General features: G+C 39.5%; 1 pseudogene; it reads left to right on the forward strand.

Annotated features, from left to right (window-relative positions):
* Positions 1–16,093: 16,093 nt before the first annotated feature.
* Positions 16,094–16,545, forward strand: LOC118653332 (annotated as a pseudogene).
* The last annotated feature ends 924 nt before the right edge of the window (positions 16,546–17,469 follow it).

The raw sequence follows: 17,469 nt of genomic DNA on the forward strand, positions 1-17,469 counted from the left end.
CTACAAGCAGTAGGTGGAGAGCTACAGGAGAGGGAAGGGCAACAAGCTATGAAGGGGGGCGGGGGGTGGAGGGAGCTTCAGGAGGGCGAGGCAGTAGGCGGAGAGCTACAGGAGGGCAGCAGTGAGCTACTGGAAGAGAGCTACAGGAGAGGGCAGGGCAACAAGCTATGAGGGGTGACCTGGAGGGGTTGGGGGGTCAGGGAGAGCTACAGGAGGGCAGTGCAAGTGGGTGGAGAGCTACTGGAGGGTGGCAGCGAGTTACTGGCACACGGATTCATGCGCAGGGCTATTAGTAGTTAATAAAACAGTATTGTGAACTTGAAAATATGTTAAAAGAGTAGGTCTCGAACTTAGACTTTGGAGGTTAGAAGACGGCGACCTTCAGGATGGCAGTGAAGAAGAGAGTATGAGAGAGTGAAGGAGTGAAAGGGGAGTGTGGTGTGTGTGTGTGTGTGTGTGTGTGTGTGTGTGTGTGTGTGAGAGAGAGAGAGAGAGAGAGAGAGAGGGGACAGTTAGATCCTGCTAGACTTTTGGGGGCTGGTGGACCATGCGGTCTTTGACTTTGAGACCCTGCTGCTTCTGCAAACACTCCCAGGCAACCAGCACTGACACAGTACCAAGCTATCTTGAAGGGAAGAACTGTTATGACTAGGATTCTAGCCTCACCACCACCCAGACTGGCCTCAGATGCAAACTGGGACCCTACAGTCACTCTGGACAAAGACCTGCTACCACAGCTGCAGACCCACAGATACTGAGATTCCAGACATCCCAGTGCACCCCACCAGCCTGCAGTGGAGACATAGGGCTTGCAGGACCCACAGTGCATGAACAGGCCTCCCACCACTACAGGGTGGCTGTGCAACATGGTGCCCCTAGCAGGCCAGGGACTCTGATTCTCAGCACATGCACCGACTGATTCTCAGGATACGTGAGAGGCCACCCCAAACACCAGTACCCCTATTTTTGAATCTCCGTCCTTGCCCATGAGAACTCTTATTCCCAGCACGCACACGGGGACCCTGATTCTTGATGAGCGCACAAGGTTGCACTGAGTGCCCATGACTGATTCTAGGTGCAGGCATGTGGGGACTCTAATTCTTGGTTCATGCAGCTCCTGCCAACCCATGGCAGCCACATGTCTCAGTGCTTGAGCTCTTCAGTGATGATCAGGTGGCGAGATGCTCCCACTGCATACTGCTCAGGCCCCTGTAACTCAGCGCTTGGACCTTCTGGTGATAGCTATAATGGGGAGGCAACAACATAATCCCCAAAGGAAAGAAAAAGAGGACTTGAAAGGAAGGAACTAAATGAAATAGAGGTATGTGATATGTCAGAAAAATAATTCAGAGTAATGGTCATACAGTTCAAATATCAGATGGATGCTCAACAACTTATGCAAAAATCAGGAAGAAATCAAAAGTGATATAGATACAATTAAAAATGCGATGGAAGGTTTCAACAGTAGACTAGCAGAAGTGGAGGACTGTCTTAGTGAGTTAGAAGATAAGGTAGAAAAACAAGACCAATCTGAACAGCAACTGAAGAAAAAATAAAGAGCAGGAGGTGACCCTAAGGGAGCTTTGGCACAACATTAAACGAAGTAATCCTATATAATAAAAGAGAAACATGCAAATTAGCCACCCCCTCCGCTATGCTCAAGCCATGCCCACCAGCCACGCCCACCAGCCAATCAGAGCGACTATGCAAATTAACCCAACAAAAATGGCAGTTAATTTGCATATGCAGGTGTCAAGCGCCCCAGGAGGTGATGGTAGCCACTGCCACAGGCTCCCAGGACTTTCACGGGTCAGGGAGGCATGACCACCTGTGCCTAGCCACGTCCGTGGGCTCCCAGGACCTTCACTGGCCCTGGGAGGGGAGGCCGTAGCTATGCCTGCGGACTCCTGGCACCTTGCCAGTGGAGAGCATGAGGTTTGGAGGACTTGGCAGAGCAGGAGACCACTGGACATAGAGCAGAGAGAGAGAGAGAAGGCGGCTTGGAGGGTGCGGCTCCCTCTGTCACCCCAGCTCCTCATCACAGCTGTAGAAACTGACAGCAGGGAGGAGGAAGTCCCACTTCCACAGAATCAGCCAGAACCAGCCATTGGTCAAACATCTCTCAGTGGCCTGTTAGTCAGGACTCTCATTCACCTGCATCTCAGACTGTGACAGTAGAGATGTGGGGCTATATCTAAAGAACAACTGTTGATACAACGTAGCTCTGCAGCAGAAAGATGCCAGCATTATCCAAAGAAAGTGTCTGCAGAGCAGCGTGCGTCTTAACTTGAAAGAAGGTGGTGCCTGCGACAGGATGTATCTGAACACCAGCTACTGGAAAAACGTTGCTCTGATTCCAAAAAACAGACAGCAGGGAGGAGGAAGTCCCACCCCCACAAATAACAGCGTTATCAACAGAAAATGTCTAAAGACCAACCAACGTGCCTTTGAAGTTGAAAGAAGGTGGTGGTGATTACAGAATATGTCGAGAGAACAGTCATCAACAAGTACTACCAATACCGGTAGGAACTGCCTTCTCAGCGAAAATGGAGTACATAAGGATGCAATCCTCGAACATAGTTGTGGTGGAATGACTGTTCAATATGAATTTTGCCTATCACTAAATTTCTCGGATGAAAAATCATCCAATGGGAAATTTACTCAATGTTGTAGCAAAGGGAAAGTCTGTCCAAATGATATACATTTTCCAGATTATCCCGCATATTTAAAAAGATTAATGACAAACGGAGACTCTGACAGTAAAAATTTCAAGGAAAATATTTGTTCCATAAATAGTTCTTTTGCTTTTGCTTCCATGGGTGCAAATATTGCATCGCCATCAGGATTTGGGCCATACTGTTTTAGAATACATGGACAAGTTTATCACCGTACTGGAACTTTACATCATACTGATGGTGTTTCTCGGAAGTTTACTCAACTCTATATTTTGGATACAGCTGAAGCTACAAGTGAAAGATTAGCAATGCCAGAAAACCAAGGCTGCTCAGAAAGACTCACGATCAACATCAACAACCTCATGCATGAAATAAATGAATTAACAAAATCGTACAAGATGCTACATGAGGTAGAAAAGGAAGCCCAATCTGAAGCAGCAGCAAAAGGTATTGCTCCCACAGAGGTAACAATGGCGATTAAATACTATCATAACAGTTACTTGGGTAGATATAATTCTCCCTGTGTAACCGAGGTTGCTGTCATATTCAGAAACGAAGATGGAGAACCTCCTTTTGAAAGGGACTTGCTCATTCATTGTAAACCAGATCCCAATAATCCAGATGCCACTACAATGAAACAAATCAATATCCTGTTTCCTACATTAGATGCAATGACATATCCTATTATTTTTCCACATGGTGAACAAGGCTGGGGAACAGATATTGCATTAAGACTCAGAGACAACAGTGTAATCAACAATAATACTAGACAAAATGTAAGGACACAAGTCACACAAATGCAGTATATGGATTTCATCTCTCTGTGCAGGACACATTCAATCCTATTTTAAATGCAGGAAAATTAACTCAATAGTTTATCGTGGATTTGTATTAAAAAATGGAGGCCAAGTGGATAAATTTCATCAAAGCAAACCAATCTAAGTTGAGAGTTGAAAAATAAAGTGGTTTTATGGATTACCTCAAATCTAGATCTGAAAATGACAATGTGCCAATTGGTAAAATGATAATACTTCCATCATCTTTTGAGGGTAGTCCCAGAAATATGCAGCAGTGATATCAGGATGCTATGGCAATTGTAACGAGGTATGGCAAGCCTGATTTATTCATAACCATGACATGCAACCCCAAATGGGTAGATATTGCAAACAATTTACAACGCTGGCAAAAAGTTGAAAACAGACCTGACTTGGTAGCCAGAGTTTTTTATATGAAGCTGAATGCTCTTTTAAATGATATCTGTAAAGTCCTTTATTTGGCAAAGTAATAGTTAAAATTCATGTCATTGAATTTCAGAAACGCGGACTGCCTCTCACTCACATATTATTGATATTAGTTAGTGAGTCCAAATTACATTCTTCTAATTAATTCCCTTTCAATATACACGAATTTCATGTACTGGGCTACTAGTATATGAATAATAGGGGTGCCGGAAGAACAAGAAGAGGAGCAAGGGTTAGAGAACCAATTTGAAGAAATAATGACAGAAAACTTCCTTGATATGAGGAAGAAGAAAATCACAAAAGTACAGAGAGTCCTAAACAATATGAACCCCAAAAGACCCACACCAAGACATGTCGTAATTATAATGGTAAACATTAATGACAGAGAGAATCTTAAAGGCTGCAAGAGAGAGACAGAGAGTTACCTACAAAGGATATCCCATCAGATTATGAAATGTCTTCTAAACAGAAATGCATCAGGACAGAAGGGAATGGTATGAAGTATACAAAGTGATGCAGTGCAAAAGACTGAATACAAGAATAGTCTATCCAGCAAGGCCATCAATCAAAATTTAAGAGGAAATCATGAGCTTCGCAGACAAAAAACAAAAACAAAAAACAAAAACAAAACAAAACAACAACAAAACTAAGGGAGTTTATCACTACCAAGCTAGCAATGCAAGAAATGCTAATGGGAATGTTGTAAAAAGAAGAAATAGGGAAGAAGGAATACAGGAATAAAGGAAAAGAAATGGCTACAAATAAGTACCTATCAATAATAACATTAAACATAAACAAAATCAGAAATGAAAGCAATGAAGTAACAACTGATCCCACAGAAATACAAATGATTATGAAAAAAAGTACTATGAAAGTCTATATTCCAACAAAATGGACAACCTGGATGAAATGGACACATTCTTAGAAAAATGCAAGTTCTCAAAACTCAAGCAAGAAGAATAAAAAAAAAAACCTGAATAGACCAATAACTACAGAAAAAATTAAAGCAGTAATGAAAAATCTTCCAGCAAACAAAAGCCCCGGTCAGAACAGCTTTAGAGGGGAGTTCTACAAAGCATTCAAAGAAAATAAAACCTATCCACCTCAGATTATTCCAAAAAATTCAAGAGGAAGGCACACTTCCAAGCTCTTTCAATGAAGCCAGCATTACCCTAATTCCAATACCAGATAAAGTCACCATAAAAGAAGAGAACTACAGGCCAATATCCTTGATGGACATAGATGCTAAAATCCTCAATAAAATTCTATCAAGTCGGATTCAGCATTACATTAGAATGATCATACACCATGACCAAGTGGGATTTATTCCAGGGATGCAAGACTGGTAAAATATCTGAAAATCAATAAACATGATACACCACATAAACTGAAAGACAAAAATCACATAAACATATCAATTGATTCAGAAAAAACATTTGACAAAATCCAACACCCTTTCTTGATAAAAACTATCAGCAAAGTGGGAATAGAGGGATCATACCTCAACATAATAAAAGCCTTATATGACAAACCTACAGCCAACATCATAATCAATGGGCAAAAACTAAACTCATTTCCCCTAAGAACAGAAACAAGACAGGGATGCCCACTTTCACCACTCCTGTTCAATATAGTACTAGAAGCACTAGTCATAGCAATCAGACAAGAGGAAGAAATAAAAGGCATCCAAACTGGAAAAGAAGAAGTAAAACTGTCATGATTTGCAAATGACATGATACTATACATAAAAAACCCTAAAGAATCCATCAAAACACTAATAGACTTAATAAATGAATTTGGCAATAAAGCAGGATACAAAATTAACACCGAGAACTCTATGGCCTTTTATACACCAATAATGAACTCACAGAAAGAGAAATGAAAAAAAAAATCCCATTTACCATTGCACCAAAATAATTAAGATACATAGGAATAAACTTAACCAAGGACGTAAAAGACCTGTACTTGGAAAACAACAGGACATTGAAAAAAGAGATAGAGGAACACATAAACAAATGGAAGAACATACCATGTTCGTGGATTGGTAGAATCAACATCATTAAAATGTCCATACTACCCAAAGCAATGTACAAATTCAATGCAATCCCTATTAAAATACCAATGGCATATTTAAAAGATCTAGTATAAACATTTCAAAAATTCATTTGGAATAAAAAGAAGACTCCAGCATGCATATAAGCATAACCAATGGACACAAGACACTGGGGGGTAGGGGAGTCAGGGGAAGGTCAAGGGGAGAAAGAAGAAAAGGAGACATATATAATACTCTTTGTAATACTTTAAGCAATAAAAAAAATTTTTTAAAAAATTCCAAATAGCCACAGCAATCCTGAGAAAGAAGAATCAAGTTGGAGGAATCACAATACCAGATTGAAAGATACATTACCAAGCCACAGTTCTCAAAACTTCCTGGTACAGGCACAAGAACAGACATATAGACCAATGGAACAGAACAGAGAACTCAGAAATTGACCCAAGCCATTATGCTCAATTAATATTTGACAAAGGAGGCAAGAGCATACAATGGAGTCAAGACAGTCTCTTCAATAAATGGTGCTAGGAAACTTGGTCAGATATATGCAAAAAATGAAACTAGATCACCAAATTACATCATACAAATAAACAAACTCAAAATGGCTAAAGCACTTAAGTGTAACACGGGAAACCTAAAAATCCTACAAGACTCCATAGGCAGCAAAATAGCAGACATATATCGTAGCAATATCTTTACAGACACAACTCCTAGGCCAGTAGAGACTAAGGAGAAAATAAATAAATGGGACTACATCAAAATAAAAAGCTTCTGCACAGCAAAATAAACCATCAACAAAACAACAAGAAAGCGAACTGCACAGGAGAACATATTTGCCAATGATATTTATGATAAGGGTTTAATCTCCAAAATTTACAGAGAACTCATACAACCTAACAAAAGGAAGATAAATGATCCAATCAATAAATGGGCAAAGGATCAAATAGACACTTTTCAAAAGCAATCATACAGAAGGCCTAGCAGTGGTTCTCAACCTTCCTAATGCCGCGACCCTTTAATACAGTTCCTCATGTTGTGGTGACCCCCAACCATAAAATTATTTTCATTGCTATTTCATAACTGTAATTTTGCTACTGTTATGAATCGTAATGTAAATATCTGATATGCAGGATGTATTTTAATTGTTCACGACCCACAGGTTGAAAACTGCTGGGAGACATATGAAAACATGTTCAAAGTCACTAGTCATCCAAGAGATGCAAATCAAAACAACAATGAGATACCATCTCACACCTGTCAGAATGTCTTTCATTAACAAATCAACAAACAACAAGTGCTGGAGAGGATGTGAAGAAAAAAGAACCCTTGTGCACTGCCAGTGGGAATGCAGACTGGTGTAGCCACTGTGGAAGACAGTATGGAGTTTCCTCAAAAAGTTAAAAATGGACCTCCCATTTGACCCAGTAATCCCACTTCTAGGCCTATAGCCGAAGAAACCAGAAACACTAATCAGAAAGGATATATGCACCCCTATGTTCATAGCAGCACAATTTATGATAGCTAAGATTTGGAAACAGCCTAATTGCCCATCAACAGAAGAGTGGATTAAAAAACTGTTATACATCTACACAATGGAATACTATGCCACTATAAAAAGAAGGAACTTTTATCATTTGCAACAGCATGGATGGAACTGGGGAGCATTATGCTAAGTGAAATAAGCCAGTTGGAGAAAGATAAATATCACATGATCTCACTCATATGTGAGATATAATGATCAACATAATTTGATGAAGAAGAATAGATCCAGAGACAAATGGTAGGGAAGGGTGTGTTAAAGAGCAACAAAAGGACTTGTATGCATGCATATTAGCATAACCAATGACACAGACAATGGGGCAGTGGGTGCTTGCCAGAATGGGAATGGCTGGGAGGGGTGGGGGGGGTCTATTGGGGTAAAATAAGACATATGTAAAATTTTAGACAATAAAAAAAGAAATAACTTTCAACGGACAATATTAAAAAAAAAAAAAAAAAGAAATACTATGAGCAACTCTATTCCAACGAACTAGACAACCTAGAAGAAATGGACAATTTCCTAGAAAAATACGACCTTGCAAATCTCAATCAGGAAGAATCACAAAATCTGAATAGGCTGCTAACTATGGAGGGAATTGAAACAGTAATCAAAAAACTTCTAAAGATCAAAAGCCATGGACCAGATTGCTTCAGAGGGGAGTTTTATGAAACATTCAAAGAACTAAAATCTATCTTCCTCAGACTGTTTCACAAAATTCAAGAGTAAGGAACAATTCCAAGCTCTTTCAATGAAGCCAGCATTACTCTAATCCCAAAACTAGATAAAGACAATACAAAGAAAGAGAATTTCAGGCGACTATCCCTCATGAACATAGATGTCAAAATTCTCAAAAAAAATTCTAACAAATTAAATCCAGCATTACATTAGAAATATCATACACCATGACCAAGTGGGATTTATTCTATGGATGCAAGGATGGTACAATATCCACAAATCAATAAATGTAACACATCACATAAACAAATAGAGAGACAAAAGTCACATAATCATATCAATAAATGCAGAAAAAGCATTTGACAAAATCCAATAACCTTTCTTGATAAAAACTCTCCACAGGTGGGAATAGAAGAATCATACCTCAACATAATAAAAGACATATATGAGAAACTTACAGCCAACATCATACTCAATGGGGAAAAAAATTCACATAAGATCAGGAACAATACAGGAATGCCCACTCTCACCACTGCTGTTCAACATAGTACTGGAAGTACTAGCCATGGTGATCAGACAAGAAGAGATAAAAGGCTCCAACTTGGAAAAGAAGAAGTAAAATTGTCATTATTTCCAGATGACATGATGTTGTACATAGAAAACCCTAAAGACGCCATCAAAAAACTACTAGACTTAATAAATGAATTTGGCAATGTAGCAGGAAACAAAATTAATGCCCAGAAATCTATGTTCTTTTTCCTACAATAATAATGAACTCACAGAAAGAAAAACTAAAAAAAAAATATCCCATTTACCACTGCAACAAAAAATTTAAGATACCTAAGAATAAATTTAACCAAGAAGGTAAAGGACCTGTACTCATAAAATTACAGGACACTGAGAAAAGAGCTAGAGGAAGACATAAACAAATGTAAGTATATACCATGTTCATGGATTGGTAGAATCAACATCATCAAAATGTCCATACTACCCAAAGCAATCTATAAATTCAATGCAATCCCCATTTAAATACCAACAGTATACTTCAAAGACCTAGAACAAACTCTCCAAAAATTCATCTGGATTAAAAAAAAGATCCCGGATAGCTGCAGCAATCTTGAGAACGAATTTGGAGAGATCACATACCAGGTATCAGGCTATACTACAAAGCCACTGTTCTCAAAACTGTCTGATACTGGCACAAGAACAGACATACAGACCAGTGGAACAAAACAGAGAATGCAGAAATCAACACAAGCCATTATGCTCAATTAATATTTGACAAAGGGGGCAAGAGCATACAATGGAGTCAAGGCAGTTGGATGGTGTTGGGGAAATTGGACAGATACATGGAAAAAAAAATAATCTAGACCAACAACTTACCCCATACACAAAAATAAACTCAAAATGGCTAAAGGACTTAAATATAAGACAGGAAACCATAAAAATCTTAGAAGAAGCTAGACAGCAAAATAGCAGACATTGTTGTAGCAAAATCTTTACTGATACAGCTCCTAGGGCAATGGAAACTAAAGAGAAAATAAACAAATGGGACTACATCAAAATGAAAAGTTTCTGCACAGCAAAATAAACCATAAAACAAACAAACAAAAACAAACAACCCCCCCCCCAAAAAAAAAAACACAAGAAAGCCCACTGCATGTGAGAACATATTTGCCAATGTTATCTCTGATAAGGTTTTAATCTCCAAAAGTTACAGGGAACCCACACAACTTAACAAAAGAAAGATAAACAATCCAATAAAAAAATTGGCAAAGGACCTAAATAAACTCTTTTTGAAACAGGACATACAGAGGCAAAAAGGCATATGAAAACATGCTCAAAGTTACTAATCATCCAAGAGATGCAAATCTAAATGAAAATGAGGTACCACTTCACACCTATCAGAATGGCTATCATCAACAAACGACAAGAGCTGGAGAGGATGTGGAGAAAAAGGAACCCTCTTGCACTGCTGGTGGGGATACAGACTGGTGAAGTCACTGTGGAAAACAGTATGGAATTTCCTCAAAAATTAAAAATGGAACTGTCATTTGACCCACTAATTCCACTTCTAGGAATATATCCCAAGAAACCAGAAACACCAATCAGAAAGGATATATTCATCCCTATGTTCATAGCAGCATAATTTACAATAGCTAAGATTTGGAAACAGCCTAAGTTCCCATAAGCAGATGAGTGGATTAGAAAATGGAGTACTACACTGCTGTAAAAAAGAATGACTTTTTACCATTTGCAGCAGCATGAATGGAACTGGAGAGTATTGTGTTAAGGGAAACACGCCAGTCAGAGAAAGATAAATATCACATGATCCCACTCATTTGTGGAATATAGAGAACATCATAAACTGATAAACAAAAATAGATACAGAGACAAAGTAGCATTGAACTGACTGTCTACAACGGGAAGGCAGGGGAGGTTTTATGGGGCAAGAGATCATCAAAGGACTTATATGCATGCATATAAGCATAACCAATGAATACAGACACTGGGTGGGGAGAGTCATGGCATGTGCAGGGAGGTGGGGAGTCCAGGGGGAGATCAGTGGGGGGAAAAGGAGAGATATGTACTACTAGTATTTGTAATACTTTAAACAATAAAAAAGGAAGTAGCAACTTAAACAAAATGAGGTCAATGGCATCATTATCCAGTTACTAGCATATTTTTGTACAAATGTTTCCAGCTTCTGACAATGTTATTTCTAATTCTATACAGGTCCAAAAGTGAAAGCACAAGCTATAAGATAGAATTTTACTTTTGACTCCTTCATCTTCAAATAACCCCATCTCTTTGAGGATTATTTTTTGAAAATTTGTGAACTCTTTCAGAGTGACAATCTTTTTATCATGGGACGCTGTAATATTTTGTTTTGAAGCGAACATTTTGGATTTGCCTGTCTTTTTTAGTTTCATCATGTGCAGACTGAGATTGAGGGATCTTTGTCAGTTTCAGTATTGATGCTTTCATATTTCACTTATTCAGAAAATCTTTGAATTGGAATAAGCCTCATCCTTTCAGTGGTAACTTTGTAGTCTCATATCTGGTTGCTAATTGCAACCTTTATCGGTGTGGTTTTGCCTAGATGGAAAAAATGAGCATAAATTTCTATTGTGGCATAAATTGGACCATTGAGTCACTGACCTTTGAATTAAAAAAAAAAAAGTAGATCTCATGTTAAGTGTTGTTGCCCACATTAAAAACAAACAAACAATTAAAACAAAAGAACACAAGGAAGCTTTGGGAGGTGGTGTATATGTCTATTCCCTTGATTGTGATGGTAATATTATTGCTATTTGCATATGTCCAGTCTAATAATATTTATGCATTAATCATGTACAGTTCTTTGTATATCAATATACCTCAGTAAAATTATTAAAAAATAAATAACAGGGAGCAGCCGGGGGCTCGGCGGCGGCGGCGGCATCTGGCCCCGGCTCCTCCTCCTGCTTTTCCTCCTCCTCCATCTCCTTGCTCCCTCCGTCTGCCGTGGCTATGGCCTGTCGCTGGAGCACAAAAGAGTCTCCGCGGTGGAGGTCTGCGTGGGTCTTGCTCTTCCTCGCCGGGGTGTATGATCATTTGAAACACAGCTGTCAAGAGTGGAAGCAGAATTGCTAAGAAGAGAAGCTCCCCCCTCATACGAACAGTTGATTGCTCAGGGCTTAATCCCACCGGTCGAAGATTTTCCTGTGTGTTCACTTAATCAGGCTTCTGTTCTGGAAAACCTGAGGCTAGCTGTAGGATCCCAGCTTGGATTTACTTCAATAAGACCTCCTATGGCAGGCAGATCCAGCAACATTTGGAATCGCATTTTCAACTTTGCAAGATCGCGTCATTCAGGGTCATTGGCTTTGGTCTCAGCAGATGGTGACGAGGTTGTCCCTAGTCAGGGTACCAGCAGAGAACCTGAAAGGAATCATACTCACAGAAGTTTGTTTTCTGTGGAATCAGACGACACAGACACAGAGAGTGAGAGGAGAGATGCAGCCGGAGCATCTGGTGGGGTTGCAGCTCCTCTGCCCCAGAAAGTCCCTCCCACCACAGCAGTAGAAGCAACAGTGGGAGCCAGTGGAAGTTCCTCCACTCAGAGTGCCCAGGGCGGCCACTCCGATAATGGAAGAGACGTGACCAGTGTGGAACCCCCAAGTGTGAGTCCAGCTCATCACCAGCTCACAAGTGCACTAAGTCGGATGACTCAGGGGCTACGTTGGGTACGTTTTACGTTAGGTCGATCAAGCTCCGTAAATCAGAACCAGAGTCCTTTGAGACAACTTGATAATGGGGTCAGTGGAAGAGAAGAAGATGATGATGTGGAAATGCTAATTCCAGTTTCTGATGGAGCTTCAGACTTGGATGTGAACGACTGCTCTAGACCTCTTCTTGATCTTGCCTCAGATCAAGGCCAAGGCTTCAGGCAACCATATACTGCAACAAACCCTGGCGTGAGGCCAGGCAGTACAGACGGCCCCTGTGAGCGCTGTGGTATTGTGCACACTGCCCAGATACCGGACACGTGCTTAGAGGCAACACTGAAAAACGAAAGGAGTGATGATGAGGCTTTGTTACTTTGTTAGGTATGAATCACATAAAGGAAATTATATACAAGTTGGAGCAATATCCAGTCATTGTTTTGTAACTTTACAATTAAACTAGTATTAATTTAAAAAGAAAAAAGATGCAGGGTGATTTCTTATTATTGTATGTTAGCCTGCATGGTTAAATTAAACAATTTGTAACTTTAGAGTTTGCTATTTTAGCAGCTAAACATGCATTATGTATTCATATTGTTCAATGATGTTCTTCCATTTGTTTCTCATTGTTTTTATCCTGGTACTGTAGTTCATGTTAGAAATATGGCTGCTGAAACTCATTTGATGTCAGTTTATTCTATGTTAAAACTATTATTTGTACAAAATATCTTATTTTAATTGAACCCTTTCTGCTTTTGCCAGTACATCTTGTAACTTAATAAACTAGAAGTCAAGGTTGTTAATGTACTCCCAATGCAGGGTGGGGACCCTTATACTCACATGTGTTTTTATTTATATATCATTTGTCCAAATATTATTGGATTTCATCATAATAAGAACTTGTTAAAGGGAAAAAAAACTTTGTCTAAAATTTTTTCTCTTATGTTGAACATGCAGTGATCTGAAATTTAGATAAAGTTAGGTAAACTAATGGCAAAAATGAAACTCTTTTATAGGTTTTCTAATCTTGACTTTAATCCTCTAATATGGTATTAAACCAAATGGTAAAATTACAAGTCATTTCTTTTTCATCTCTATTTAGGGACAGGATTGAGCGGATGAAGATATTCTACTATGCATTAAATCTTGAACTTTGTAAAATATGTACAAAAATTGTACAAGATAAGTTCCAACTGGTAATGTCTTTCCCTGGTATAGGGTTATGCTTGTATTGGACCCTAGGGATTTGCACTAAAATCATATAAAGGTCTCAGATGAGTTTAGTGCATAAGCACTATCACTTTAAATACTATTATTTGCTACCACAATAACTATATATTTCCATAGCTTTGGGGGGGTGAAGGGGGCATTTTTATTACAAATTGAAATTTCTTTGCTGGTTTTATATTTATTTGTTGTATTTAAAGACTGCATTATTATAAGAAAGTGACTTTTTCAATATATTTTATTCTTGAGGGGGATCATGCTACATGTTGAAAAACAAATCATTTAGATCAGCCCCTATTTTAAGTAGAGTAATTTGCAAACCCCACATATTATTTTTATTGTCCATTCCTGTTTATTTATTCTTTAGCTGTCTGTTTTCGTAGCTTAATGATTATGAAGTATGTATTTGTGTGTGATTATTGTTATTTATTAAGTTTTAAATACTTTGCTGAATGTCATTTTAAAGCATGTTTGAGGTCTTGTGTATTTGTCGTGTTATGCTGTCAGGAGAAACTGACTGAAATGTTTTAATATGTATCAAAATTAAAATGACTTTTTTTGTAAAAAATAAATAAATAAATAAATAAATAAATAAATAAATAAATAAAATAACAAAAATGTGCACACACCCACAAAAGTATTAAGGTCGTAAAGACAAATAAAAATTACTTGATTTTCCAAGATTGGAGGAAAGACTAACTCCTCCAATTCATGTAATATTTAATTCTGGATATAATTATGGACCAGAAAGTGTATATTCAGAAGACAACTAGTAAAATTTGATTAAAATCTTTAGATTATTTAATGATACTGTACAAATGTCAATGTCCTGGTTTTGAAAGTTGTACTGAGGTTTTGAAAAAATGTTAATAATGAGAACAGATCGGTGAAGGTAAATAGAAATTCTTTGGACCGCTTTTAAAACATTTTGTTAATTTGAAATGATTTTAAGATAAACATTTGAAAATACATAGACAATATAAAATCACCAATTTTATATCTATATATCTTTACTGAGCAATCAGAAAATGAAATTAAAATCTAATTCTTTTAAAAATGACATCAAAAGAATAAAATGCTTGCTCAGAGGTTGAGCGTCAACCTACGAAGCAGGAGGTCATGGTTCAATTCCTGGTCAGGGCACTTGCCTGGGTTGCAGGCTTGATCCCCAGTAGGGGGTATGCAGAGACAGTTGATCAAGGATTTTTCTCTAATCATTGATGTTCATCTCTCCTCTCCTTCTCTCGCTTCCTCTCTGAAACCAATAAAAAAATATTTTTTAATAGGACAAAATGTTTAAGTATAAATTTAGCAAAAGAAGTGTAACACTTGTTTTATAAAAATTATGAAATAAATAAATGCAATTGTTACCATTTTCATGAATCAGATTACATGAAATTTTGTTGTAATTGCAACACTCCCTAAATTGATTTATAGCTCATATGGAATTTCAAGACCTAGAATAGTCCAAACAATCTTAAAAAATAGCAAAATTAAAGATATCAGACTTCTTGATTTCACAACTTACTACAAAGCTACAGTCATTGAGAATTGGTGGTACTGGCATAAAGGTAGATAGATCATTAGAATTTAGAATGCAAATACAAATCCTTACATTTATGGTCAACTGACTTTTGACAAGTGTGCTAGAATAATTCAATGGAAAAATAATAATCTTTTCAACACATTCTGCTGGAATCACTGAATGTTCACATTTGAAAGAATAAATTTGGATACCATACACAATAATTAATTCAAAGTGGATCATAGACCTGAATGGAAGAGCTAAAATACAAGCCTTTTGGAAAAAAACATAGGCATAAATCTCTGTGACTTAGGGTTAGCTAATGGTTTCATAGATACAACATAAGCACAACCACCACCAACAACAAAAAATTAAGGAAAAGAAAAAAAAATTAACTTTAACAAAGTGATTAACTTTTGTTCTGCAAATAGTACTATCCAGGAAGTAAAAAGAGAACCCACAAAAGATGAAACAATATTAACAAATCATATATCTGGGGTACTTATATTCATAATGTATAAAGAACTTTTTACAAATCCTATATAATCAAAGCCCAGCGACTGAAACAGCAGAACAACCAGAACAACCAGAGACCAGAACCACCACAGAGCCTCACCCGGGCTGGCCCCACCCCCAGCAAGCAGTTAGGGGCATCATGCAGGCAGGTGAGCAGTTAAGGGCAATCTGGCAGGCAGGCGAGTGGCTGGGGCAATCAGGAAGGCAGGTGAGTGGTTAGGGGTGATGAGGCAGGCAGGCAGAGCCCAGGATTGATCTCCTCAAAAGGGGAGACCCAGGCCTCCCACCACAGCCTGCTGGAGAGATGCTCAGCAGCTGAAAGGGGAGGCACTGGTGGTGGTGGATACTGCAGGGTGGGGCTGGCGCTTGCAGCCTGGCCCAGGGTTGCCACCTCTGCCTGAGGCTTCTGTAGGGCTGGACTGCCACTCCTGCTATGATGCCTGGGCAGATCCTGGACCCTTCCATGACTGCGGGCTCTCTGCCAGGGCTCAGCCCTGACTGCTTAGGAGCTGAAATAAGCTGACATCCACAACATTGGGGTCATGATCGCCCATTTGCGCCTCCTGGAGGTGAAACTGGGCAAGAAGCCTCAACGTGTGAAAAGTAAGCTCAACAAGGAAGGGAAGTGGAGAAAAAGGCACCAGGAAAAGAACAAAGTGGGGGCAGCCTGAGAAGAAGGAGCAGAAAGAGTTTCTGCGGGAATCTGAGTGGCTGGGGCTCATAAATGCGGAGCTGAAAACCCAGATGGAGGAGCTGAAACAGGAGTGGCAGCAGCTCATCCTGATGCTCAACCAGCATCACCCCACCTGCATCCTTAGGACTGACAGCATTAAGACCCCTGACTCAGAAGGCAACCCTCTCCTGGAGCAGCTAGAGAAGAAGTGACCATGGGCTGGGAGGAGGAGGAGGAGGAGGAGATGGGGAGAGGGAGGAGGAGAAGGGTTCCGAGAGGGCTCTTCCTTGCTGCATTAAAAAAACTGCAATGAGGCTCAGCACAGCCAGCATCCGCCAGGCTTTTTTGTGAAACTCAGATCAGCCACACCAGGGGAAGAAACCCAGGCTGATGAAACCCAGGACCAAGCGCTGAGACCAAAGTAATCCTGAGGGGAGTCTGTTCTGCCTGGGGCTGGGCTGGAGAGACAGCCAACGAGACAGCTATGGGCACTTCTCCAGCCTCTCCGCCAGCGCACCTACCCAAAGGACATCCAAGCAGCCAGGAAAAGTCATGAGTTGCAAACAAAATCAGTATGGAACTCAGAGTGAAACTGCAACCTGCCTGCCCCCAGTCCTGACCTTGATCCTGATGCAAGGTTGGAGAAAGGCACAGTGTCAGGCCCTGCTGTACCCACCCACTGTGGTCCAGCTCAGTCCTGCTCGGAGTGGCAGCCAGGGCGCACCCTCGCCAGCCCTTCTGGAGTTGCTGTGGATACGAGGTATGGGCACCCCTCCAAAGCACATACTCACTGAATGTTTACAGACTGGTTGTCCTGGCAGGGCTTTCAACTGCACGTGTTTTTTATACTTTCCTTTTTTAAAAAAATAATTTTTACAAAAAAATATTTTATACAAGCGATATATAAATGGATTTCTATAATCACTCGATGTGATACAGTATAAATATGCTATGGTTTGTTTGTTATGAACAGATATTCAGCAGTTATGACCGTTACTTACGTGTAACTTCTAAGTACTGTAGTCTCTGGGTGTTGAGGGTGGCAGGGGCGGGGGTGTGGTGCATTTCCATCCTGGTAAACCCTTCACAGTACTCAGTTCTATATAGCTCAGTAAACATTACTCTTACTTAAAAAA

Source organism: Myotis myotis, unplaced genomic scaffold (genome assembly GCF_014108235.1).
Source record: "Myotis myotis isolate mMyoMyo1 unplaced genomic scaffold, mMyoMyo1.p scaffold_m19_p_4, whole genome shotgun sequence".
NCBI classification, from domain to species: domain Eukaryota; kingdom Metazoa; phylum Chordata; class Mammalia; order Chiroptera; family Vespertilionidae; genus Myotis; species Myotis myotis.